Source organism: Mus musculus, chromosome 3 (assembly GCF_000001635.26).
Source record: "Mus musculus strain C57BL/6J chromosome 3, GRCm38.p6 C57BL/6J".
NCBI lineage: Eukaryota > Metazoa > Chordata > Mammalia > Rodentia > Muridae > Mus > Mus musculus.
The window spans coordinates 65,173,289-65,198,403 of NC_000069.6; the positions used below are offsets into that span (position 1 = coordinate 65,173,289).

The 25,115-nt window shown below is 43.1% G+C and overlaps 1 protein-coding gene and 1 long non-coding RNA gene across 5 annotated transcripts in view; one reads left to right on the forward strand and one right to left on the reverse strand.

Moving 5' to 3' along the window:
• The window catches only part of Kcnab1 (potassium voltage-gated channel, shaker-related subfamily, beta member 1), a 429,014-nt gene that overhangs the window by 224,077 nt on the left and 179,822 nt on the right, over positions 1–25,115 (forward strand). Inside the window, exons 1-2 of one of the 4 annotated variants that reach the window (NM_001289450.1) lie at positions 14,815–14,947; positions 15,679–15,754. The exons of the other annotated variants lie outside the window; for them this stretch is intronic. The gene's annotated coding sequence lies outside the window, so the exon portion shown is untranslated. Of the gene's footprint in view, positions 1–14,814; positions 14,948–15,678; positions 15,755–25,115 lie in introns of those variants that run through there. 4 annotated transcript variants of the gene reach the window in all.
• Positions 1–25,115, reverse strand: part of A330015K06Rik (RIKEN cDNA A330015K06 gene) — a 169,627-nt gene that overhangs the window by 40,230 nt on the left and 104,282 nt on the right. The gene's annotated exons all lie outside the window — the stretch shown is intronic.

Genomic DNA, 25,115 nt, shown 5'->3' on the forward strand with positions numbered 1-25,115 from the left:
TACATTAAACTAGCTGGTGATTCAGGAGATTTCCAAGGGAGACTGTTTACATGCAAGTATTATGGATCTCACAGGAATAATCAATGGAATTCGCACACAGAGATGGTAGTTAGGGGTCTTGTCCTTTATTTTTTAATTTTAGATTTTTTTAAAAACTATATCAGCATCATCTAGCAAAGGTGTCAGACAGTGTTCCAGACACTGTGGAGTTAGAGGGAACAGGACATACAGAACCTCTTTGTCCTAGGTACAAACCAACAGAAACAAACACAATAATAAAATAAATGGAAGAGGCTGTAATAAGAGCTCCAAGTTGGGGTCGGGAGGGACACCACATGAGATAGATCTAACTCGGGCCTAAACCGAATAACTAGTCAAGGGTAGAGGCAGACAGTCAATACACAGAAATTGCAGAGGTCACAGATGGGAGAACTGCTTCTGTAGAGGGAGAAAGAGACCAGACAAGGGACGTCTGCAGTCATCCAGGCAAGAGCTGTGGGCTGTCCAGTTAGAGCAGTGACAGGAAAGCCAAGAGACAGTGGACATGGATACACGGTGAAGATGGGGCTGCCTTATGTTTGGAAAAAAATGGGTGCGAGACATTGAGAAACTGGCTCTGCTCATGTTTCTAGCCTGTGTGTTTTGGGGGGGGGGGTCATTTGGGTATAGTCATGCCATTTATACCCGGATCTAAGGATCACAGCAGAGGAGGGGTCTAGTCTCACAAAACTACTGAGGTATCGTCTGACTAAACTGCACTGTTATTGAGCTGTGGTGAATGCAGATGATCGGGGGTGGGGGTGGGGGGGCATGGAGCTGGGACTGTGTTGCCTCTGAGTGACAGGGAAGGAGCTCCTGCCTTCCTCCTCATTTCTGATGGGTCTCGCCATTTGCAAACTCTCAGTCAAAAATTTAACACTTGGAAGGAGGCTTTCCATCCAACATTCACCTCTAGACCATCCAGGTCCCTGCCCATGTGTGAGGCCCCTGAAGGTGAATGCTTTCGCCAACTTCTGCTGTTGGCTTACATGGGACATTACCAGATTACGTGATAGGGGTTGAGGATTTAGCTCAGCGGTAGACCATGGTCTTGAGTTCGAGGCCCAACACCGGTCTATGAAAGCTATGCACAGGGTTCATAGCAAGCTGTTGGTGAGTGAACCGAAATCCAACATGAAAAGATAGCACAGTGAGGGGAAAGCCTGTTCCGATCATTCAGGAGAGAACAGAGAGAAGAGAAACGGAAAAGCCTCTGGGGTCCTTTGAAAAAAAAATCTTACCGCAGACCCAGCAATGTTTCTGTTGCCCTCTGCTACACCGGTGTGACTTGCAGCCTGTCAGTCAGAGAAAGGCGTGAGCCACAGGACAGTTCCGTGGCAGCAGAAGGAAGCTCGAGGTTAGGGCGCATGCAGGTTTCCTGGGAACAGGCAGAGAGCTAGAGACTTATGAGCAGACACGGGCTTGCAGTCTCTGTTGCACGCCTGGCTGAGCCAAAGTTCTTGGCAGCCACCTGATGTTAATTAAAGCTCCAGTCTAGCTCCAACTTAACGCGTTCTCGCTGTGCTATTGCTCACCATCCCCTGGTTCCCCTTCGATTTTAAAGCCTCATTTGGGGCCTAGACAGTAGAGCACACTTTTGAGTCATATACAGAATGTCCCTAGCCCTTTGGAGGTAGAGGGGACTGGGGTTTTTAGTTATTAGAGAAGTTCCTCTCTCCCCACACCTCCCCTAATTGACCTCCTGACAAATAAGAGGCGCTGTGGTAGCTAAGCACCTCACTGTACCAGCTGAGCTGAGTGAGACCTGTCCTGTTCTTTATGCCTCTGTGTTATCTATCGTTCCATGGGCCTGTGAGACTTCAGCTCAGTGACTCTCCCTGCCCTTCCTCTAGAACAATACCTCTTTCTGGAGGATCCCCATGATGCAGAGGTAAGTTGGAGCTGAGCCACTGTTATTCCCATTCAGCCTTGAGTCTCTGTCAGTTCTGATCTTGTGACACGTTTCACCAGTGGAGTGTCCTTAGATTCTAGCTACCCTCTTATAGCTGGGTGCTGACTTGTGGTCTCTGTGCCACAGTAAGGCCATGGAGAACACCAGGAAGCTCTACCAGAATAAAAACCCATGGTGAGGGCTAGAGAACAGATGCTGTAGTAAGAGATAGAGGAGACACAGCTGCCTGGACCATGACATTGGCATCACTCTCCCTCCATCCCTATACAGATCTATGAGAGCATTGACCAGTTACCCATCACCTATGGCTCCTCTTAGACTCACATCAATGTCAAGCTGTCCCACTTCCCTCGGGTCTCTTCTTTCCCTGTTCTGAAGACTGCTATCTGGTGTCCTCTTTAAATCAGATTACCAATTCTTCAAAAGTTATTATTATCTCCCAAAGGGCTTCCTCTCCAAGTGTGCAAATGAGCGTCTGTGTATCTATTCTATGATCTCCTGATATTCCAGGCTGCTCAGACAGACAGAGAGACATTTCCCAACATCAGGAGGAAAACTCTGCATAGAGGGTACAGCTTTTCTTGGGGATAGCATCCCACCACCACCCACCAGCTGACCCTCACAAAGCCCTGCTGTCTATACTGTGCTCTGACTTGCTTCTTGGCTCCGTGATCAAGGTCATGTGTAGGCTGCCAGGAGCTGATCACGGAGCTGAGCCTCCCTTCCAGAAGCACACATGGCTAGCCAGACCCAGCCACCCAACAGAATGGGCATTCTACACTCCCACGTTCAACAAAGCTCTCTGAAGGTTCCAGCACGTATCCAAGAGGAGAACTCTGCTAAGAGCATGTTAAGCATTTCACCAAGCATAAATCTATGTCAGAAATAGAAGCATGTTGGTTAGATTTATGTCAGCTTGATTCAAGCCAGAGTTGTTCAAGAAGAATCTCAATTGTGAAGATGACTTCAGAAGACAGTGCTCCAGGTAAATCTATTGGACAATTTCTTGATTAACGATTGATGGAAGGGTTCAGCTCACTGTGAGTGTTGCTGCCCCCAAGTTGTAGAAAAACACAAACAACAAGTGATGAAGAGCAGGTCAGTAAACAGAGTTCCTCCATGGCGTCTCTATCCCTTCCCGCCTTGAGTTCCTGTCCTGAATGTCCTCAGTGATAGAGTGTGACCTGAGAGTTTTAAGAAGAAATAAACTCTTTCTTCCATCTGTTGCCTTTGGTCATTCTGTTTTATCGAAGCAGTAGATACCCTGCATCAATAGATACCCTAAGACAGGAAGTAAAATCATTTAAGTGACTGTAAGTCTAGGACAGTTGACTTAGTTCTCAGTTCTGTCAGGTAAGCTGCAACTCAAGTCTCCATTCTTTCACTGGTGCTAGCTTTTCACTCTCCATCTTTCTTGTTATTGTTTTCCTTTCTTCTTCCATTCTGAAAATCTGCTTGGGTTTCTGAATTTGCCAAGCAGGATGCTGGGCAGCAGAAATGGAAGGAGGCACTAGAACCAGATCTTGGCCTCATGACACTTTCAGAAAAGCGGATGTGTTATCACTGGTGGTAGAGGTTGTACTGATTGAGCATTGCTGTGAGACAAGTCTATCCAAGTCTAATAGCTTAAGTTGTATTTGTTGTGGTACCATCTCTGGGGATTAGAAATCCAAATGAGACTTAGCTCAGTTAATGTCAGAAAGCTACACTCAAGTTACTGACCTGAGCAGTTGGCATCTCAAGCCTTAGCCAGGAAAGACCCAGTTCCAAATTCACTAGGATGCTGGCATGCCTTGGCTCCTCTCTGGCTCTTGGCCAGAGTTGTCTCTCAATACCTGCTGTATGAACCTGTCTTTGGAGTCAAAAGGGAGAGTCAACAAGAAGGAAGCCAATCTTCTGTGGCACAGTCTACTATTGCACACTTCTTCTCAACTCAATCAGCTAAGAGCAAGTCACTGAGTTCAGGCCTCCACACTCAGAGGGAGGAGATAACACAAAGGATCTCTCCTCTGGGAGGCCAGGAACTAAGGATATGTTAGAGGCTTCCTACTGTGGAGTCACTGATGTCTCTAAGAGCATTTAAGACTCAAATCAACTAGGCCAAAATCAGCAAGCTAAAAACATCAACCATCACTTCCATAAGATATAGTGAGGAAGGTGATAAACCACAGGGGGATTAGAAGGAAGACCAAAGATAAAATAAAAATCTCATTGTTCCTGGGTTTCTTATGTTTGCCCAAAGGGGCATCTGTGTCTCTAAAGAAAACTAAAATGACCTTATCAATTCAGTATAACTAAGAATATCCCCACCCCAAACAAAAACTAGATGAGTGCCAGTAAGGTAAGAAAATTATTCTTCCTTGATTCTAGGAAAACAAAGGTACTATAATGTGTAATGTACCTAACTTAACTGGGTATGTTTGTATTCAATTTCCTACCCATAAAACTTGTGACCTTATGCATACTATAAGATCCAAATGAAAGATATCCATTTAATAATTTATGCTCAGTTAATATTCAGTTTCTGTGCCAATGAGAGATCAAAGGCATCCCCAGCTGGCTGCCTTGGTACCATGCATTTGAATGGTACCAAGGCATGGATGGATATTCAGTATCTATCGAGTTTGGTGCATAGAAGCTTATATTTCATTGTAAAGATTAATAATTTATCATCAGATGGGTTCTAAAAAGCAATTTGTTTAATATTTTTTCCATTTTTTATTAGGTATTTCGCTCATTTACATTTGCAATGCTATACCAAAAGTCCCCCATAGCCACCCACCCCCTCTCCCCTACCCACCCACTCCCCTTTTATGGCCCTGGCGTTCCCCTGTACTGGGGCATATAAAGTTTGCGTGTCCAATGGGCCTCTCTTTCCAGTGATGGCCGACTAGGCCATCTTTTGATGCATATGCAGCTAGAGTCAAGAGCTCCGGGGTACTGGTTAGTTCATAATGTTGTTCCACCTATAGGGTTGCAGATCCCTTTAGCTTCTTTGGTACTTTCTCTAGCTCCTTCATTGGGGGCCATGTGATCCATCCAGCTTCTTTGGTACTTTCTCTAGCTCCTTCATTGGGGGCCATGTGATCCATCCAATAGCCGACTGTGAGCATCCACTTCTATGTTTGCTAGGCCCAGGCATACTCTGACAAGAGACAGCTATATCAGGGTCCTTTCAGCATAATCTTGCTAGTGTATGCAATGGTGTCAGCATTTGGAAGCTGATTATGGGATGGATCCCCGGATATGCTAGTGTCTACATGGTCCATCCACCTGGAGGGCATCATCCTGAGTGAGGTAACACATTCACAAAGGAACTCACACAATATGTACTCACTGATAAGTGGATATTAGCCCAAAACCTAAGATACCCAAGATATAAGATACAATTTCCTAAACACATGAAACTCAAGAAAAATGAAGACTGAAGTGTGAACACTATGCCCCTCCTTAGAAGTGGGAACAAAACACCCTTGGAAGGAGTTACAGAGACAAAGTTTGGAGCTGAGATAAAAGGATGGACCTTGTTTAATATTTTTAAGAGTGAATTAGCACTTGTACCAGCATTTTTAGAAAAAAATTGGTAATACCTAAATATTTTACAAAGAACATAGAGAGTTCACCAAAGAATCCCTTATTTTAATTTACATAATTTATTTACCACATCTTGGGATTCTTTTTTTTAATTTTATTAGATATTTTCTTCATTTACATTTCAAATGCTATCCCAAAAGTTCCCTATTAACCCCCCCAGCCCTGCTCCCCTACCCACCCACTCCCACTTCCTGGCCCTGGCATTCCCCTGTACTGGGGCATATAAAGTTTGCAATACCAAGGGGCCTCTCTTCCCAGTGATGGCATCCTTATTGAGGTAACCAAATCACAAAAGAAGTCACTAGATATGCACTCACTGATAAGTGGATATTAGCCCAGAAACTTAGAATACCCAAGATATAATTTGCAAAACACAAGAAAATCAAGAAGAAGGAAGACCAACAACGTGTGGATACTTCATTCCTCCTTAGAATAGGGAACATCTTGGGATTCTAACTCCATCCTGGATAATCACTGCAGGCTCTGAGCAGGAGGTGGAAGCATCTATGCTGCCTGGCCAGTTTCCTCTTCATATTCACTTTTTACATGTTCATTCCAAAACAATTAGCCTGCAAGTTGACCTCTCTAAAAAGTCACTGTTCTTTGAAACCCTGAGCAAGTATTAGTAAAATGTAAAACAAAGTCAAAGCATATTTAAACATCAAAACATGAAATAATTATTTTCATGCCTAATGTTGTCAATGTAAGTAGCCTCCTTAATCAAAATTCATTTGGTATTCAATATCATATCCATGGTCTTCAATATTCACATTCAGACCTATTTGAAGGACTTTCATTTAACCCCGAGGCTCTGAAATGTTGTCTTTCCTCTCCTTATCAATATTTACTCTTAAACACTTAGAATGTCACCCTAGAGGAGCCATGGCTCTGGCCAGAACTCAATTCGTAGGACATGGCAATCTGTCTTAGTTCATCACTTATCAAAGAGTAAATGAAAACCTTTTCACTCTGCACAACCAGTTTCCAACAGAAACATAAAGGGTTTTAATCCATGATTTAAAAAAAAATAACTGATTCTATTTTCAACTTTGAAAATGCTACAAGCTTCAATAACTCATTTAAAGGCTAGTTTATACTATACCTTTTGTTGTGTCAGGGTCAGGGATCGTCTGCCCAACTTGCTGATGGAACAATAGAGTCACACAGAGAGGATGGATGACATACTAGTCAGGTACTAATTAAACCCAACCTTTCCGATTTTCTCACACTAAGTTCCTTGTAACCCCAAGAAGCTCCTAATGTTCAAATTTAGAGATGCTTAAATCTCCCTCCCTGGTTTCTCTGAGCAAGGAATACAGTGGAATGCAGAACAATTGGCATCTACAATTAGCTAGAGGCTTTCTTACCACTGCACAAAGCTCATTTCAGGTTTCCTGACTGTGCTAGTCTTTTAGGTAAGTATTTTTTACCACATCATTAGAAGAAGGATTAAAAGACAATGTGTCTTTCAGTCCTCCAACAATGATGACATGCTACAAAGCTGGGACCATCATACAGGAGAGGAACTCTATCATCACAGTGGATCCCAAGGGAATCTTCTATCTTCTTGGCTCTGTTTTTTCAACTGACAGCAACAGGGAGTTCCTTGAACTTCCCACTCAGTTGGCAGGGTGCCCCTGGTGTGTTGTGATGCTGTGGGTTGTTTTACTTGAGGGGATGAAGTGGAGGAAACAAACAGTCTATGGGAAAATCATAATGAAATATGAATGCATGCATAAGCACGTCATAGCACATAGCCTCCACCCACCCACAGAAAACCTTGTTCTGACTGTGGGCTCGCTCACCAGGCTCAGAGAGATCTTTTCTGCCTCTCAATACTGTCATTTCCACAGAGGAGACCTTTGCAGGTTGAAGAATGGAGTTGTGTTGTCTTTAGCTATGTCCTTTGAAGTAGAAAAATGGACATAGTAGCAGTTATAATTTTTCAACTGGGGGGAAACACTTTTTCCTATGAGACACTCAAGAATTCCCTTTCTTCCTCTTTGTACAACAATATAATATTTAAGAAATGTAGTGAGTAATTTGCATATAGTATAACTAGTTTAGTATTTTTAGGCAAATTCATATGTTAAAAATATCAACAAAGCCTATTTGATACTTAGAATATTGTCTAAATTTTTAAGAGTTTATAATAAATCATAACAAGTATCAAAGCAGTACTGCCCAATAGCATACACTGATGCTGCATATATAATCTTAAAAATCTATAAATAGCTGTATTTTTTAAAAAAACAAAACCAACAAGTAAAATTAGTTTTAATAATTACCTTATTTATGTTTCTATTGCATGAAGAGACACCATAACAAAGGCAACTTATAAAATAAACCATTTAATTGGGGGTTTCTTACAGTTTCAGAGGGTGGGTCCATGATCATCATGGTGGGAACATGACCCCAGGCTGGCACTAAAGCAGTAGTCATGGATTCATGTCTTACTCAAAAGTTGGAGGCAGAGAAAGACTAAGCCTGGTGTGAGTCTTTTAAAATCTCAAATTCCACCCCCAAATAACACACCTTCTCCAGCAAGGCCACACCTCCTTATCCTTCCCAAAATGATTCTGCCATCTAGGGATCAAATATTCAAATATAAACCTACAGGGCCATTCTTATTCAAGCAACCACAGTAATATATTTTATTTAACCTACTATATATGTATCATTTTAGTATGGCATCCTATCCCACAAGATTCCTAGATATCAATGGTGAAGCATTAAAATTGCTGAAATATTTTATGTCAGATATTAGTTTTTTTATACTAAATCTCTGAACTCTATTAAGTAACTACAGTACATTGCTTTTAATAAAAATTCAGTTTAGATGCTTAAGTATTGTCAGAAACATATAATCTACACTTAGACTTCATATTTGAGAAATAGCTCGTCATGTTTCCGGTTTGTTTGCATACCTGCCTAACCTAGGTATGTATTTTAGCTAAATTAACTAAAATTCAACAGTATTGTAGATCTAAACCTCAACGGCACTGGCCATGCTCCAAGTGAGTACCAACTACAAGAGCTGACAGCTACCTCATTAGACGAAACAGATAGAGAGAGCTCTTGACATCTGCTGTTACTACAGACCACTCTAGAAATGGAATCATCTTAAAGGATTAGAAACATTGGGCCAAAGATTAAGATGTCCCCTTGATACATCATCTCTCCTCTAAAACCACCACCAAGCCGAATCCATGACATGTTTGGTCCCATTTATGTTCCATCATCAACCAACTGTGACCCAAGGTGATGCTTGCTAGCTGCAGGCCTGGGAAGGAAGAAGCCTGAATGTCAGAAGTAAAGCACAACAGAGATGCAAAAGTGGAACCCAGAGCAGGGGCAGCAAGGCAATAGAAGCCATAGAGTTTCAGACCTGCAGAACTTTGATCTCTAAGGGCAACTCCTAGGAAATGCTCAAGGCTTTGCCAGCAAAATCAAAGTGTGGCAGTTAGCCAGTGAGCTTTCTTTTGTCAGGCATAGTTCTTGCTACTGTTGCTGTTGGTTTTGCTTGTTTTGGGTGGGTGTTTTATTTTGTCTTCTCTCTCTCTCTTTTTTTTCCCCTCCATTAGTTTGAAAGGAGAGGCTAAGCTGGCTCTCTGCCAGAATTTTAGAGCCTCCTCTTCCCACCGGTGTGAAAAAACACATCTCAGGTCCCCTTAGATAAAATACAGCTTCGTCAAGCTGGTATTGAAATACCTGCCAGGGAAGCTGATGGATAAAAAGCAAGAAAGCTCACTATGATTGTTTTAGATTTTTACAAAACCTATTAATAATAATAAATAAAAAATGAAGATGCTGTACTGTTTAAAACAGCCCTTCCCACAGTGCACAAAATAGTAACTGTTCTGTATGGCTTGGCAAAACTATTTTTAGATAAACAATCTCCCATTTCCACCATGAAGAGAAACACATATTACTTTCATGCCTCCTACTTTCCGAATCATACTGTTTGGGTTTTCTTGTTCACATACATTAATAATATATACAGCCCTCTGCATTGCCAAAGAAAAACATAAATGTTGACAGTGGCTGCTCATCTGTCTTTCTAGGGAGTTCATGTCCTGTCCCCCAATAGTTTCCAGTTTCTCATCTCTTCTAAGGGAATTGTAGTAACCTCAGGCTTTGCCCAGACTTTCCCATAACCCACGGCCATCATTTATCAAAGGGATGTTTTAAGGTGCAGCCCTGTGAAATCTGAAATCTTGCCCCCAGAACAGAATGATTGCTGACTCAATGAGCAAGGACACAGGAGGGATGCTTGGCTTGCTTATGTTACGCTGAGGGAACATCCGATGTGGCTAGAGTACACTACGGAATTCATGTTTAACTGATCGAATGAGATAGAAGCTATGCAGTGTGGACTATGTCACTGCAGAGTCTATTTTGGGGGAGCATCCTGAGACAACTCACAGATATTTCTCTGCAATAAGCCTTGTCATGGCTTCCTGTCATGGTTCCAGTTTCCTGGAACATTATGTCAAAGGCTGAGGTGGGCTGGTGAAAGGAGCCCTAAAAAGATCTGAGTTTGAATTTGATCTCCATGGAATGGTGGTGACACGGAGCAAGCATTTCAGCCACTGAAGCCTCACTCTCCTTGTCTGTCAGGATAACTATGCCAAGGCATGTGTGAGAGAGGTTTAAAAAGGATAAATACCTTAGCTTTAAATGTTAGATTCATAAACAAACATCAAAACATACAATGTTATTTTACCATATGAGAAAATGTTCAGCATAAAGTGTTTTTATCCATAAAACAGTAGGTATATTATCCATAAAATAATCTCAATTTTGTAAGTGAGCATGCACGCCATTGTATCCATCTTGTGTTATTCTGAGGCTCTAGATTTGAACTACAGCTACCTGTTTGCCATCTCTCCTACTTGAACCTCAGATTTTACATGACCTAAGCCAAACTCCTAGTCACCACTCCCAACCAGCCTTTCTTAAGGTTTCTTCGTCTGAATTATTGAAAGCTTACAAAAATGTAGAATCCTCCTTGATTTCTCTCCTGCCTCCTGTAGGAATAAAAGAAAAACTTCCCCATTGGCTTACAAGTGTTCACTGAAATGATAGGCAAATAGGAAATAAAGGCACAGATTAATTAGTGGGGGAAATCACATATAGGAGTCACATATCTTGTATGTGACACCGAAGAAAAATAAATATTTAAAGTATAAATATAATACTATGTGGAGAGTAAAGTAAAAACACAGAAAAACCATTTGAGAGGGATAGGAAATGGTTTTAGGAGACTTAAATATGGTCTGTGACACTACGGTGATATGTTTATAAATGGTTACCTTGGAAATATTGACTGGGAGCAAAGACTATGAGACAAAAATGAAATAAAAAATCTGTCCAGGTGTGTGGACAGACTGCACTCAATGTTCATGTGATCTGAGGTTAGTATTTTCCAATCAATGAAACTCCAATAAGAAGACTAAAAATAAACTGGGTGTGGTGGCGCACGCCTTTAATTCCAGCACTCAGGAGGCAGATGCAGGCAGATTTCTGAGTTCAAGGTCTACAAAGTGAGTTCCAGGACAGCCAGAGCTAAACAGAGAAACCCTGTCTCAAAAAAACAAAACAAAACAAAACAAAACAAAACAAACAAAAAAAAAAAACCTAAAAATAAAAGCTTCTGAAGATAAAAGAATAACTTGCAAAGACACCGTCCCTGGGTTTAGACCCTTTGCAGTTATGTGACCCTAACTCTTGCTATAGCTCTGCTTCCCCCTCTAAAGATCAGAAGCATTGGTAATGTCATTAGTAATAACACTCCATAGAACTGTGAGAGGAGCTGACAGAGGGATTTTGGCCCATGCAGAACACAAAGCTAATAACCAGAAACAAGATCTGTAGTTTTTGTTGCTTAGTATGTTGTTATGTAAAAGATAGGAAAGAAATATCCTCTATATCATGTGTTTAATCATGTATTTATAGGCTCCAAGGAAAAATACTATTTAGAATTTAATTCTCATACGCAAATTTGAATAGCAGATTGATGTTATAGTTGGCAAATCTATCAAGAACTAAATGATAGTTAGAAGGAAAGTAGCAGTCAGTCCTGCGGGATCCATCTAAGTTCTCAGAATGTTCTTAGACATTAGCTGTAGAGATAAATTTCCTGCCCATGTAAGGAGAGAGTGCAGGTGTTTTCTACTGTGTGCCATGTCAAGGGCAGTAAAAACGGACTCACACCACCGTCAACACACTGAGAATAAATGGTTCCCAAGAGGAATTATATTAAAGCCACATAAACCATTGCATTATCTCAAAAAATTAAACAGTCTAAGACCACATTTAAAATTAATAAATTATATATTGGATAAATTTATGTGACAAAAGTAACTTATTAAAATGCCATAGAATTTTATTTATTCTTACATTATTTTATGCAAGTTGTTATGCCTTATCAAGTTTAATTTTGAAAGTTTTAGTATTTGGAATATGTATTCATTCTTTTGTTTAGGTCATTCTCAATGCATGTCCAGCTAAAACTAATTATGCTATAAATTACAAGCGTTCTCATCTAGTGTCTTTGTCATACTCATTTATAAATAGCCCAGTTAGATCTGATCAAGCGTATTGCTTAATGTAGGAAAAAGTGTTAGGATATTTGCAAATTCCATACTTCAGCAGTCACGCTGATTACAGCTGGGGGCTCTCACGCAGCAGTACAGGGGATGGTAGAGAGCCTAACCATTAACCTCCAAGACAGACTAGAATGGGGAGAGCAGGCTCTTTGAAGCTAGACTCTACTGTTTCCGTTTCTACCACTAAAACAGGTGAGAACTTGGAAATCTAGTGAAATAATTTAGTGCTTGGTAACTAACTAATCTTCCATTCTACTCCATACATCACTTAACATTCCTTCAAAGTCTGTCAGTCCTTATGTAATCAGGAAACGCTGACAATTCCGAGAAAAACAATCAGGATGGCAGGACAAGGGCTGAATAGAATTACCAATGCAAGAATCTTTGTTCTGTAACAACTGAATTGTAAGATGAAGGCTCTAAACACCTCTGGGTTTGGTGGCACGCACCTTTAATCCCAGCATTTGTGGGCAGAGGCAGGCAGATCTCTGTGAGTTTGAGTCCAGTCTGATCTACATGGCGACTTCCAGATTACCTTGGGCTACGTGGAGGGATCCTGTACCAAAAAGCCGCACCTCTTCAAAAAAAAAAAATCTAAACATGCAGTTTGGAAGTATACAAACTTCCCCTGTTTGTATACTAATATGTACAATTTATGATGTATACTTTAATACCAGGGTATATTGCCTAATTCTAGCTAAGATGAGCCCATTTTTCATGTTGTTAATTCTCCCCTCGAGCCTCAGCTAAGTATGAAACCAAATTCAAATGATTAGCTCATAACAGTACATTTTAGGAAGTATTCAGAATGAGTTGTTTAAAACTCTAGCAGTCATCTGTCATATGAGAAGGTTTTTCTAGGGAGACACCACACACACATACATAAGCACACATGCACACACGTAATATACTCATGCACACCGGCACATGCACACACACACACACACACACACACACGCTCCAGCGCCTCACTCCAGAGCAGAATTCCCAAGAAACAAGATTCACATTTTTCAGGGATTACTTACAGGAGCAGAGATGACTTAAAAGCAACTGTATGACCAAAAGGCCCACCCTTACATGGGTGATGGCTCATGGAAGCCGCTGCCCTGGAGCTGTCTGCCCAGCTTACAGGCAGCTCCACTGGTCTAAGAATCTCCTCTCTCATCTGGGCCGCTCAGTCTCCACAGACAATCCTTCAGGCCTTCTACAAAGCTGATGAGGGGCCTTCGAGAATCTTGACATTTCTGCTTTCCCAAATAAGTGACATTTTTGTTTATTTTCTGAGTCTTGTGAGCCTCTCCTGTAAATAATATTTTAATTCATAGGAAACTGCTATATAACATCATCTGGACAGAAAACAGTTGGAAATTTTTTTCACCTAAAATAACCTCATTCTGACTGTCATACTGGCTGTCATGTCAAAGGCATGACATGGTAGGGAGGAATGGGTATCATAAAGAAAAGGTGACCTCAAACTGCACATCAAGTACAGTGTGTTTTTGATGAGGCATGGATTGTTCTCCCAAGAAATGAAACACAACATTGGTCCTTGAGGACTGTCCTGTGCTGGGAAGTTGAGGGTCTTCCTGAGTGTTCATTGTCCAGGGCTCTGCCATGTGATAAAGTGACCAGCAGGACCTGGAGTTAACACAGCCTTGATTTGAATTCTGGCTCTACTGTGCACATATAACTGTAATGATTTATCCTCTGGGTGTTCATTGTTTAGAGGTTTGGTCCCCGCCGTGGTGGTATAGAAGTACGGAGACATTAAGAGGTAGGCTCCTGTTGGCATGGTTAGGTCACCGGAGCATTGCTCTAGAACAGGTTATGGTTACAGTAGTTCTCATGCGACCTGCCTGGCTAGTTCTCAAGAGAGTGAGTTGTTATAAAAAAGGGCAAGTCTAACCCCTGAGTCACCCTTCAACTTCTTGTCAAATGTTCATTCCTTCTCACTTGAGCCTCTGCCATCTGCCGTGATGTCTTCCACCTTGATGGAATGCAGCTAAAGAGGCCATCACCAAAGGCTGAAGCAGTGTCACCATCTGATCTTGACTCTTCAATCTCCAAAACTGTGAGCTTTTCTTCATGTATTCTTTATGCTTAGCCTTGGATATTTGCCATGTTGATGGGGAATGGATAAATATGGTTGTAGTAGTGACCTCACAAGGTAGATGGAATGGTTAATGTGTACAGGGCCTGTTACATACTATCAGTGCTATTAGTGTCTGTTCTCTGCTAGAAGGAAACTTAGCTCATCTCCTTCTGAAGAAAATAGTGGTTGCCCTTGAACTCCCTTTAGCCTCACATGGTATTAACATTACTGAGGCATATATATCCCTGTCCTCAAAGCAGTGTGCCCCCTTCCTGTGTTTATTCTTGTGTCCTTTATTTTTTATAGTTCTAGTCACCATGATGGCATGCTTTTCATGGTCAGATATTTTGTTTTAATTTACATTGTAGTCTGAGCTCCTGTTGGGCCATTTTATTACATTTTTCAGTCTGTGACAATTTGAGGAAGGCATTAGACAGGGACAAATCAAATCTGTCTGTCAGAATGGGTCTGGGATCTTTCATTTTCAGTTTCTGTTCACTATTGCACAATATCTTACAAAGCACGTGCCTCTAGTTTTGGTCTTTACAAAATAAATTTAAATAGACAAGGTCCCAACTTCCAGGAGTTTATAACCTCACACAATCTAAATGGACACAGATGGAGGAAGTAACCCTGGCAAACAAGATTTTAAAAATTGCAGAAATTAAATTCTTTGTACAGGGTGTGAAAGTCTAAAAGGTAAGCATTCTACAGCTTAGAGGGGCAGGGCGGGCTTATTATTGGGGAAATTAGAGTTCCCTTTTTAGGTTCTTAGTATTGTTAATGAAAGAGATGTAAAATGGACTCAGAAGAAAGCTTTAAGATATTATTAGCTAGCGTTTGAAAGAAAAACAACAAGGCAGGCAAGCTGGAAATCTTGGCAGCTGCTAAGAAGAGGGAAGTAGAAGAAAGAGAGCCAGGCTTTTTTCAGTTAAGGTCCAAAGAAGCAGGTTTACTCAGCAATGGAAACCCACAAGCAGTTACATAGGAGCGTGGGGGCGGTGGCCGCAGAAAAAGGGAAAAGCCCCAAGAGTCGGGGGAAGCTTGTGTTGCTTCTTGGCCAATAACTGAAAGAAAAATATAGAAATGTAAGAGGGAGAGGGAGAGAGAGAGGGAGGGAGGGAGAGAGGAAGGGAGAGAGAGAGGGAGGGAGAGAAGGAGGGAGAGGGAGAGAAAGAGAGAGGTTTCTGAGTTGAAAAGGGAGAGAGAGGGAGGGGGAGGGGTAGAGGAAGAGGGGGATGGGAGGGAGAGGGGGAGAGAGAGAGAGAGAGAGAGAGAGAGAGAGAGAGAGAGATTTCTGAGTTTGAATTAAAAAAAACGAAGACGGGCATAACAGTGTTGCCATTAAGGGCAGCTCTACAAGCCACTTCGACACAGACAGGTGCTATACTATCTCATTCAGAGGATAATTCCTCCTCCCATTTCATTAGAATGCCTTCAGATAAATCAGCTTCCCAAGGAGGGAAGACTCCTGACTGGCAGGCCAAGCTGGATTCACTCGACAAGGTACTGGGAGGTGGGGTCTTTATGTCTAACTGTATCAAACTCTGGAGCCTTAGAAGATCAGAAATCTAACACTCATTTCAAACTTTTGAAACCTCTAAGTATGTCATATTCTGATTTTTATAGATCAGAATGTCATGTCTCTGCCCAGGGCCATTCTTTTCACCAGGAGGCCTGAGAAGAGACAGATATAATATTTTTTATTTTTAATTACCAAAAAAAAAAGGCAAGCCTGGAGATAGAATTCAGAATATCCACAATGATCTCCAAGCTTGCCACTCCCTAGAACAAACTCACTGTTCACACAGTGAAAGGCAAAGGAGGAAAAGTTTAATTCTTTTTTTTTTTTTTTTCCATTTTTTATTAGGTATTTAGCTCATTTACATTTCCAATGCTATACCAAAAGTCCCCCTTACCCACCCACCCCCACTCCCCTACCCACCCACTCCCCCCCTTTGGCCCTGGTGTTCCCCTGTACCGGGGCACACAAAGTCTGCGTGTCCAATGGGCCTCTCTTTCCAGTGATGGCCGACTAGGCCATCTTTTGATACATATGCAGCTAGAGTCAAGAGCTCAGGGGTACTGGTTAGTTCATAATGTTGTTCCACCTATAGGGTTGAAGATCCCTTTAGCTCCTTGGGTACTTTCTCTAGCTCCTCCATTGGGAGCCCTGTGATCCATCCATTAGCTGACTGTGAGCATCCACTTCTGTGTTTGCTAGGCCCCGGCATAGTCTCACAAGAGACAGCTACATCTGGGTCCTTTCGATAAAATCTTGCTAGTATATGCAATGGTGTCAGCGTTTGGATGCTGATTATGGGGTGGATCCCTGGATATGGCAGTCTCTACATGGTCCATCCTTTCATCTCAGCTCCAAACTTTGTTTCTGTAACTCCTTCCATGGGTGTTTTGTTCCCACTTCTAAGGAGGGGCATAGTGTCCACACTTCAGTCTTCATTTTTCTTGAGTTTCATGTGTTTAGGAAATTGTATCTTATATCGTGGGTATCCTAGGTTTTGGGCTAGTATCCACTTATCAGTGAGTACATATTGTGTGAGTTCCTTTGTGATTGTGTTACCTCACTCAGGATGATGCTCTCCAGGTCCATCCATTTGGCTAGGAATTTCATAAATTCATTCTTTTTAATAGCTGAGTAGTACTCCATTGTGTAGATGTACCACCTTTTCTGTATCCATTCCTCTGTTGAGGGGCATCTGGGTTCTTTCCAGTTTCTGGCTATTATAAATAAGGCTGCTATGAACATAGTGGAGCATGTGTCCTTCTTACCAGTTGGGGCTTCTTCTGGATATATGCCCAGGAGAGGTATTGCTGGATCCTCCGGTAGTACTATGTCCAATTTTCTGAGGAACCGCCAGACTGATTTCCAGAGTGGTTGTACAAGCCTGCAATTCCACCAACAATGGAGGAGTGTTCCTCTTTCTCCACATCCTCGCCAGCATCTGCTGTCACCTGAATTTTTGATCTTAGCCATTCTCACTGGTGTGAGGTGGAATCTCAGGGTTGTTTTGATTTGCATTTCCCTGATGATTAAGGATGTTGAACATTTTTTCAGGTGCTTCTCTGCCATTCGGTATTCCTCAGGTGAGAATTCTTTGTTCAGTTCTGAGCCCCATTTTTTAAGGGGGTTATTTGATTTTCTGAGGTCCACCTTCTTGAGTTCTTTATATATGTTGGATATTAGTCCCCTATCTGATTTAGGATAGGTAAAGATCCTTTCCCAGTCTGTTGGTGGTCTTTTTGTCTTATAGACAGTGTCTTTTGCCTTGCAGAAACTTTGGAGTTTCATTAGGTCCCATTTGTCAATTCTCGATCTTACAGCACAAGCCATTGCTGTTCTGTTCAGGAATTTTTCCCCTGTGCCCATATCTTCAAGGCTTTTCCCCACTTTCTCCTCTATAAGTTTCAGTGTCTCTGGTTTTATGTGAAGTTCCTTGATCCACTTAGATTTGACCTTAGTACAAGGAGATAAGTATGGATCGATTCGCATTCTTCTACATGATAACAACCAGTTGTGCCAGCACCAATTGTTGAAAATGCTGTCTTTCTTCCACTGGATGGTTTTGGCTCCCTTGTCGAAGATCAAGTGACCATAGGTGTGTGGGTTCATTTCTGGGTCTTCAATTCTATTCCATTGGTCCACTTGTCTGTCTCTATACCAGTACCATGCAGTTTTTATCACAATTGCTCTGTAGTAAAGCTTTAGGTCAGGCATGGTGATTCCACCAGAGGTTCTTTTATCCTTGAGAAGAGTTTTTGCTATCCTCGGTTTTTTGTTATTCCAGATGAATTTGCAAATTGCTCCTTCTAATTCGTTGAAGAATTGAGTTGGAATTTTAATGGGGATTGCATTGAATCTGTAGATTGCTTTTGGCAAGATAGCCATTTTTACAATGTTGGTCCTGCCAATCCATGAGCATGGGAGATCTTTCCATCTTCTGAGATCTTCTTTAATTTCTTTCTTCAGGGACTTGAAGTTTTTATCATACAGATCTTTCACTTCCTTCGTTAGAGTCACGCCGAGATATTTTATATTATTTGTGGCTATTGAGAAGGGTGTTGTTTCCCTAATTTCTTTCTCAGCCTGTTTATTCTTTGTGTAGAGAAAGGCCATTGACTTGTTTGAGTTAATTTTATATCCAGCTACTTCACCGAAGCTGTTTATCAGGTTTAGGAGTTCTCTGTTGGAATTTTTAGGGTCACTTATATATACTATCATATCATCTGCAAAAAGTGATATTTTGACTTCCTCTTTTCCAATTTGTATCCCCTTGATCTCCTTTTGTTGTCGAATTGCTCTGGCTAATACTTCAAGTACTATGTTGAAAAGGTAGGGAGAAAGTGGGCAGCCTTGTCTAGTCCCTGATTTTAGTGGGATTGCTTCCAGCTTCTCTCCATTTACTTTGATGTTGGCTACTGGTTTGCTGTAGATTGCTTTTATCATGTTTAGGTATTGGCCTTGAATTCCTGATCTTTCCAGAACTTTTATCATGAATGGGTGTTGGATCTTGTCAAATGCTTTTTCTGCATCTAACGAGATGATCATGTGGTTTTTGTCTTTGAGTTTGTTTATATAATGGATTACATTGATGGATTTTCGTATATTAAACCATCCCTGCATCCCTGGAATAAAACCTACTTGGTCAGGATGGATGATTGCTTTAATGTGTTCTTGGATTCGGTTAGCGAGAATTTTATTAAGGATTTTTGCATCGATGTTCATAAGAGAAATTGGTCTGAAGTTCTCTATCTTTGTTGGATCTTTCTGTGGTTTAGGTATCAGAGTAATAGTGGCTTCATAAAATGAGTTGGGTAGAATACCTTCTACTTCTATCTTGTGAAAAAGTTTGTGCAGAACTGGAGTTAGATCTTCTTTGAAGGTCTGATAGAACTCTGCACTAAACCCGTCTGGTCCTGGGCTTTTTTTGGCTGGGAGACTATTAATAACTGCTTCTATTTCTTTAGGGGATATGGGACTGTTTAGAAGGTCAACTTGATCCTGATTCAACTTTGGTACCTGGTATCTGTCCAGAAATTTGTCCATTTCGTCCAGGTTTTCCAGTTTTGTTGAGTATAGCCTTTTGTAGAAGGATCTGATGGTGTTTTGGATTTCTTCAGGATCTGTTGTTATGTCTCCCTTTTCATTTCTGATTTTGTTAATTAGGATTTTGTCCCTGTGCCCTTTAGTGAGTCTAGCTAAGGGTTTATCTATCTTGTTGATTTTCTCAAAGAACCAACTCCTCGTTTGGTTAATTCTTTGAATAGTTCTTCTTGTTTCCACTTGGTTGATTTCACCCCTGAGTTTGATTATTTCCTGCCGTCTACTCCTCTTGGGTGAATTTGCTTCCTTTTTTTCTAGAGCTTTTAGATGTGTTGTCAAGCTGCTAGTATGTGCTCTCTCCCGTTTTTTCTTGAAGGCACTCATAGCTATGAGTTTCCCTCTTAGAAATGCTTTCATTGTGTCCCAAAGGTTTGGGTACGTTGTGGCTTCATTTTCATTAAACTCTAAAAAGTCTTTAATTTCTTTCTTTATTCCTTCCTTGACCAAGGTATCATTGAGAAGAGTGTTGTTCAGTTTCCATGTGAATGTTGGCTTTCTGTTATTTATTTTGTTATTGAAGATCAGCCTTAGTGCATGGTGATCTGATAGGATACATGGGACAATTTCAATATTTTTGAATCTGTTGAGGCCTGATTTGTGACCTATTATGTGGTCAATTTTGGAGAAGGTACCATGAGGTGCTGAGAAGAAGGTATATCCTTTTGTTTTAGGGAAAAATGTTCTGTAGATATCTGTCAGATCCATTTGTTTCATCACTTCTGTTAGTTTCAGTGTGTACCTGTTTAGTTTCTGTTTCCATGATCTGTCCATTGGTGAAAGTGGTGTGTTGAAGTCTCCCACTATTATTGTGTGAGGCGCAATGTGTGCTTTGAGCTTTACTAAAGTTTCTTTAGTGAATGTGGCTGCTCTTGTATTTGGAGCATAGATATTCAGAATTGAGAGTTCCTCTTGGAGGATTTTACCTTTGATGAGAATGAAGTGTCCCTCCTTGTCTTTTTTGATGACTTTGGGTTGGAAGTCAATCTTATCAGATATTAGGATGGCTACTCCTGCTTGTTTCTTCATACCATTTGCTTGGAAAATTGTTTTCCAGCCTTTCATTCTGAGGTAGTGTCTATCTTTTTCTCTGAGATGAGTTTCCTGTAAGCAGCAAAATGTTGGGTCTTGTTTGTGTAGCCAGTTTGTTAGTCTATGTCTTTTTATTGGCGAGTTGAGACCATTGATGTTAAGAGATATTAAGGAAAAGTAATTGTTGCTTCCTGTTATTTTAGTTGTTAAAGGTGGCATTCTGTTCTTGTGGCTGTCTTCTTTTAGGTTTGTTGAGGGATTACCTTCTTGTTTTTTCTAGGGCGTTGTTCCCGTTCTTGTATTGGTTTTTTTCTGTTATTATCCTTTGAAGGGCTGGATTCGTGGAGAGATAATGCGTGAATTTGGTTTTGTCGTGGAATACTTTGGTTTCTCCCTCTATGATAATTGAGAGTTTGGCTGGGTATAGTAGCCTGGGCTGCAGTTTGTGTTCTCTTAGTGTCTGTATAACATCTGTCCAGGCTCTTCTGGCTTTCATAGTCTCTGGTGAAAAATCTGGTGTAATTCTGATAGGCTTGCCTTTATATGTTACTTGACCTTTTTCCCTTACTGCTTTTAGTATTCTATCTTTATTTAGTGCATTTGATGTTCTGATTATTATGTGTCGGGAGGAATTTCTTTTCTGGTCCAGTCTATTTGGAGTTCTGTAGGCTTCTTGTATGTTCATATGCATCTCATTCTTTAGATTTGGGAAGTTTTCTTCAATAATTTTGTTGAAGATGTTTGCTGGACCTTTGAGTTGAAAATCTTCATTCTCATCCACTCCTATTATCCGTACGTTTGGTCTTCTTATTGTGTCCTGGATTTCCTGGATATTTTGAGTTAGGATCTTTTTGCATTTTCCATTTTCTTTGATTGTTGTGCCGATGTTCTCTATGGAATCTTCTGCACCTGAGATTCTCTCTTCCATCTCTTGTATTCTGTTGCTGATGCTCAAATCTATGGTTCCAGATTTCTTTCCTAGGGTTTCTATCTCTAGAGTTGCCTCGCTTTGAGTTTTCTTTATTGTGTCTACTTCCCTTTTTAGGTCTAGTATGGTTTTGTTCATTTCCATCACCTGTTTGTATGTTTTTTCCTCTTTTTCTGTAAGGACTTCTACCTGTTTGATTGTGTTTTCCTGTTTTTCTTTAAGGACTTGTAACTCTTTAGCAGTGTTCTCCTGTATTTCTTTAAGTGATTTATTAAAGTCCTTCTTGATGTCCTCTACCATCATCATGAGATATGCTTTTAAATCTAGGTCTAGGTTCTCAGGTGTGTTGGGGTTCCCTGGACTGGGCGAAGTGGGTGTGCTGGGTTCTGGTGATGGTGAGTGGTCTTGGTTCCTGTTAGTAAGATTCCTCCGTTTACCTTTCGCCATCTGGTAATCTCTGGAGTTAGTAGTTATAGTTGACTCTGTTTAGAGATTGTTCTTCTGGTGATTCTGTTACCGTCTATCAGCAGACCTGGGAGACAGATTCTCTCCTCTGAGTTTCAGTGCTCAGAGCACTCTCTGCTGGCAAGCTATCTTACAGGGAAGGTGCGCAGATATCTTGTATTTGGACCACCTCCTGGCCGAAGAAGAAGGCCCAAAACAGGACCTTTCTCAGACACTGTGTTGCTTTGGCAGTTCCCAGGTGGTACAGACTCTCACCTAAGCAGACTAAATTCCTAAGTTCCTTGGAGTCCCGGGACCAAGATGGCGACCGCTGCTGCTGTGGCTTAGGTCGCCTCCCCAGCCGGGCGGGCACCTGTCCTCTGGTCCGGAAGGTGGCCGGCTGTCCCCGGCCCACACAGGGTGCTGCCTCAGCGCCTCTGTGCTTCTGCCTGTTCCAGAAGCTGTCAGGTTCTCTGGCGCACCCTCTCACCTGTTCAGACTAATTTCCTAAGTTCGGCGGGTCCTGGACCAAGATGGCGACTGCTGCTGCTGTGGCTTAGGCCGCCTCCCCAGCCGGGTGGGCACCTGTCCTCTGGTCCGGAAGGTGGCCGGCTGTCCCCGGCCCACGCAGGGTGCTGCCTCAGCGCCTCTGTGCTTCCGCCTGTTCCAGAAGCTGTCAGGTTCTCTGGCGCACCCTCTCACCTGTTCAGACTAATTTCCTAAGTTCGGCGGGTCCCGGACCAAGATGGCGACCGCTGCTGCTGTGGCTTAGGCCGCCTCCCCAGCCGGGTGGGCACCTGTCCTCTGGTCCGGAAGGTGGCCGGCTGTCCCCGGCCCACGCAGGGTGCTGCCTCAGCGCCTCTTCGCCTCTGTGCTTCCGCCTGTTCCAGAAGCTGTCAGGTTCTCTGGCGCACCCTCTCACCTGTTCAGACTAATTTCCTAAGTTCGGCGGGTCCCGGACCAAGATGGCGACCGCTGCTGCTGTGGCTTAGGTCGCCTCCCCAGCCGGGCGGGCACCTGTCCTCCGGTCCGGAAGGTGGCCGGCTGTCCCCGGCCCACACAGGGTGCTGCCTCAGCCCCTCTGTGCTTCTGCCTGTTCCAGAGGCTGTCAGGTTCTCTGGCGCACCCTCTCACCTGTTCAGACTAATTTCCTAAGTTCGGCGGGTCCCGGACCAAGATGGCGACCGCTGCTGCTGTGGCTTAGGCCGCCTCCCCAGCCGGGTGGGCACCTGTCCTCTGGTCCGGAAGGTGGCCGGCTGTCCCCGGCCCACGCAGGGTGCTGCCTCAGCGCCTCTGTGCTTCCGCCTGTTCCAGAAGCTGTCAGGTTCTCCGGCGCACCCTCTCACCTGTTCAGACTAATTTCCTAAGTTCGGCGGGTCCCGGACCAAGATGGCGACTGCTGCTGCTGTGGCTTAGGCCGCCTCCCCAGCCGGGTGGGCACCTGTCCTCTGGTCCGGAAGGTGGCCGGCTGTCCCCGGCCCACGCAGGGTGCTGCCTCAGCGCCTCTGTGCTTCCGCCTGTTCCAGAAGCTGTCAGGTTCTCTGGCGCACCCTCTCACCTGTTCAGACTAATTTCCTAAGTTCGGCGGGTCCCGGACCAAGATGGCGACCGCTGCTGCTGTGGCTTAGGCCGCCTCCCCAGCCGGGTGGGCACCTGTCCTCTGGTCCGGAAGGTGGCCGGCTGTCCCCGGCCCACGCAGGGTGCTGCCTCAGCGCCTCTTCGCCTCTGTGCTTCCGCCTGTTCCAGAAGCTGTCAGGTTCTCTGGCGCACCCTCTCACCTGTTCAGACTAATTTCCTAAGTTCGGCGAGTCCCAGACCAAGATGGCGACCGCTGCTGCTGTGGCTTACGTCGCCTCCCCAGCCGGGCGGGCACCTGTCCTCCGGTCCGGAAGGTGGCCGGCTGTCCCCGGCCCACACAGGGTGCTGCCTCAGCCCCTCTGTGCTTCTGCCTGTTCCAGAGGCTGTCAGGTTCTCTGGCGCACCCTCTCACCTGTTCAGACTAATTTCCTAAGTTCGGCGGGTCCCGGACCAAGATGGCGACCGCTGCTGCTGTGGCTTAGGCCGCCTCCCCAGCCGGGTGGGCACCTGTCCTCTGGTCCGGAAGGTGGCCGGCTGTCCCCGGCCCACGCAGGGTGCTGCCTCAGCGCCTCTGTGCTTCCGCCTGTTCCAGAAGCTGTCAGGTTCTCTGGCGCACCCTCTCACCTGTTCAGACTAATTTCCTAAGTTCGGCGGGTCCCGGACCAAGATGGCGACCGCTGCTGCTGTGGCTTAGGCCGCCTCCCCAGCCGGGTGGGCACCTGTCCTCTGGTCCGGAAGGTGGCCGGCTGTCCCCGGCCCACGCAGGGTGCTGCCTCAGCGCCTCTGTGCTTCCGCCTGTTCCAGAAGCTGTCAGGTTCTCTGGCGCACCCTCTCACCTGTTCAGACTAATTTCCTAAGTTCGGCGGGTCCCGGACCAAGATCGAAAAGTTTAATTCTTAACTCTTTCTCGCCACTGGACACTAAATATTTAGCTCTACATTTGACCTATAAACAAAAAGTGAAAGAGAAAATGGGAGCTCTTGGCACTCAAAAAATAATATAATTTAGTAAAACTTATATATAAGCTTTTATACAACATATACAGATATACAAGTAATGTGCATCTTTTTGAACTTTAAATATTGAAAATAGCAAGTATTTCTATATTTATGATTATGTTTGTTTTCTAGTCTTTTTCCATACTCTCTGTCCCATGGTATTCAAAACAAATGGAAACATGAAAAGAGGATGAACTTTAGTTGGTTATTCAGAAATACTAAAAAACTATACTGGAGAGAGAAAAGAGAAACTGTGGGCTTAGCCCCGGACAGTTGATTGAACAACTGAGCACTCCATAACAGGAGGATCATTGAAGATCTGGTTCACCACTATGCCTCTAACACTCAGAAAAGGGCTTCAAATGTTGGAAATGATATGTGAGTTTCAGATATCCTAAGGCTCCTAGCCTCAGGAGCCATAGTTAGTTTCCTCCAAGGTCATTTGTAGGAGATGACCAAATCGGAAGCATTCCCAGTCCCTCCCATCCCTTTAACTGGCAGGAGCACCATTCCAGCCAGCACAACAGACTGCTACTTCCCAAGCTGAGACAAAGCTAATAGCCACATGTTACCCAGCCAAGAAGGGAATCCTGCATCTCTGCATCTTCCTGCATCTTAATAACACTCAAATGGAAAAGTTCTTTGTTCAGTGTGGCCTCCCTTGTACTTTATAAGTTGTATTTGTCTTATATGAAAGCATCGCTACACTTAAATTTAAATCACGCAGATCTTAGGTGGTTTTATTTGGCAACTAAGAACAAGCATAAA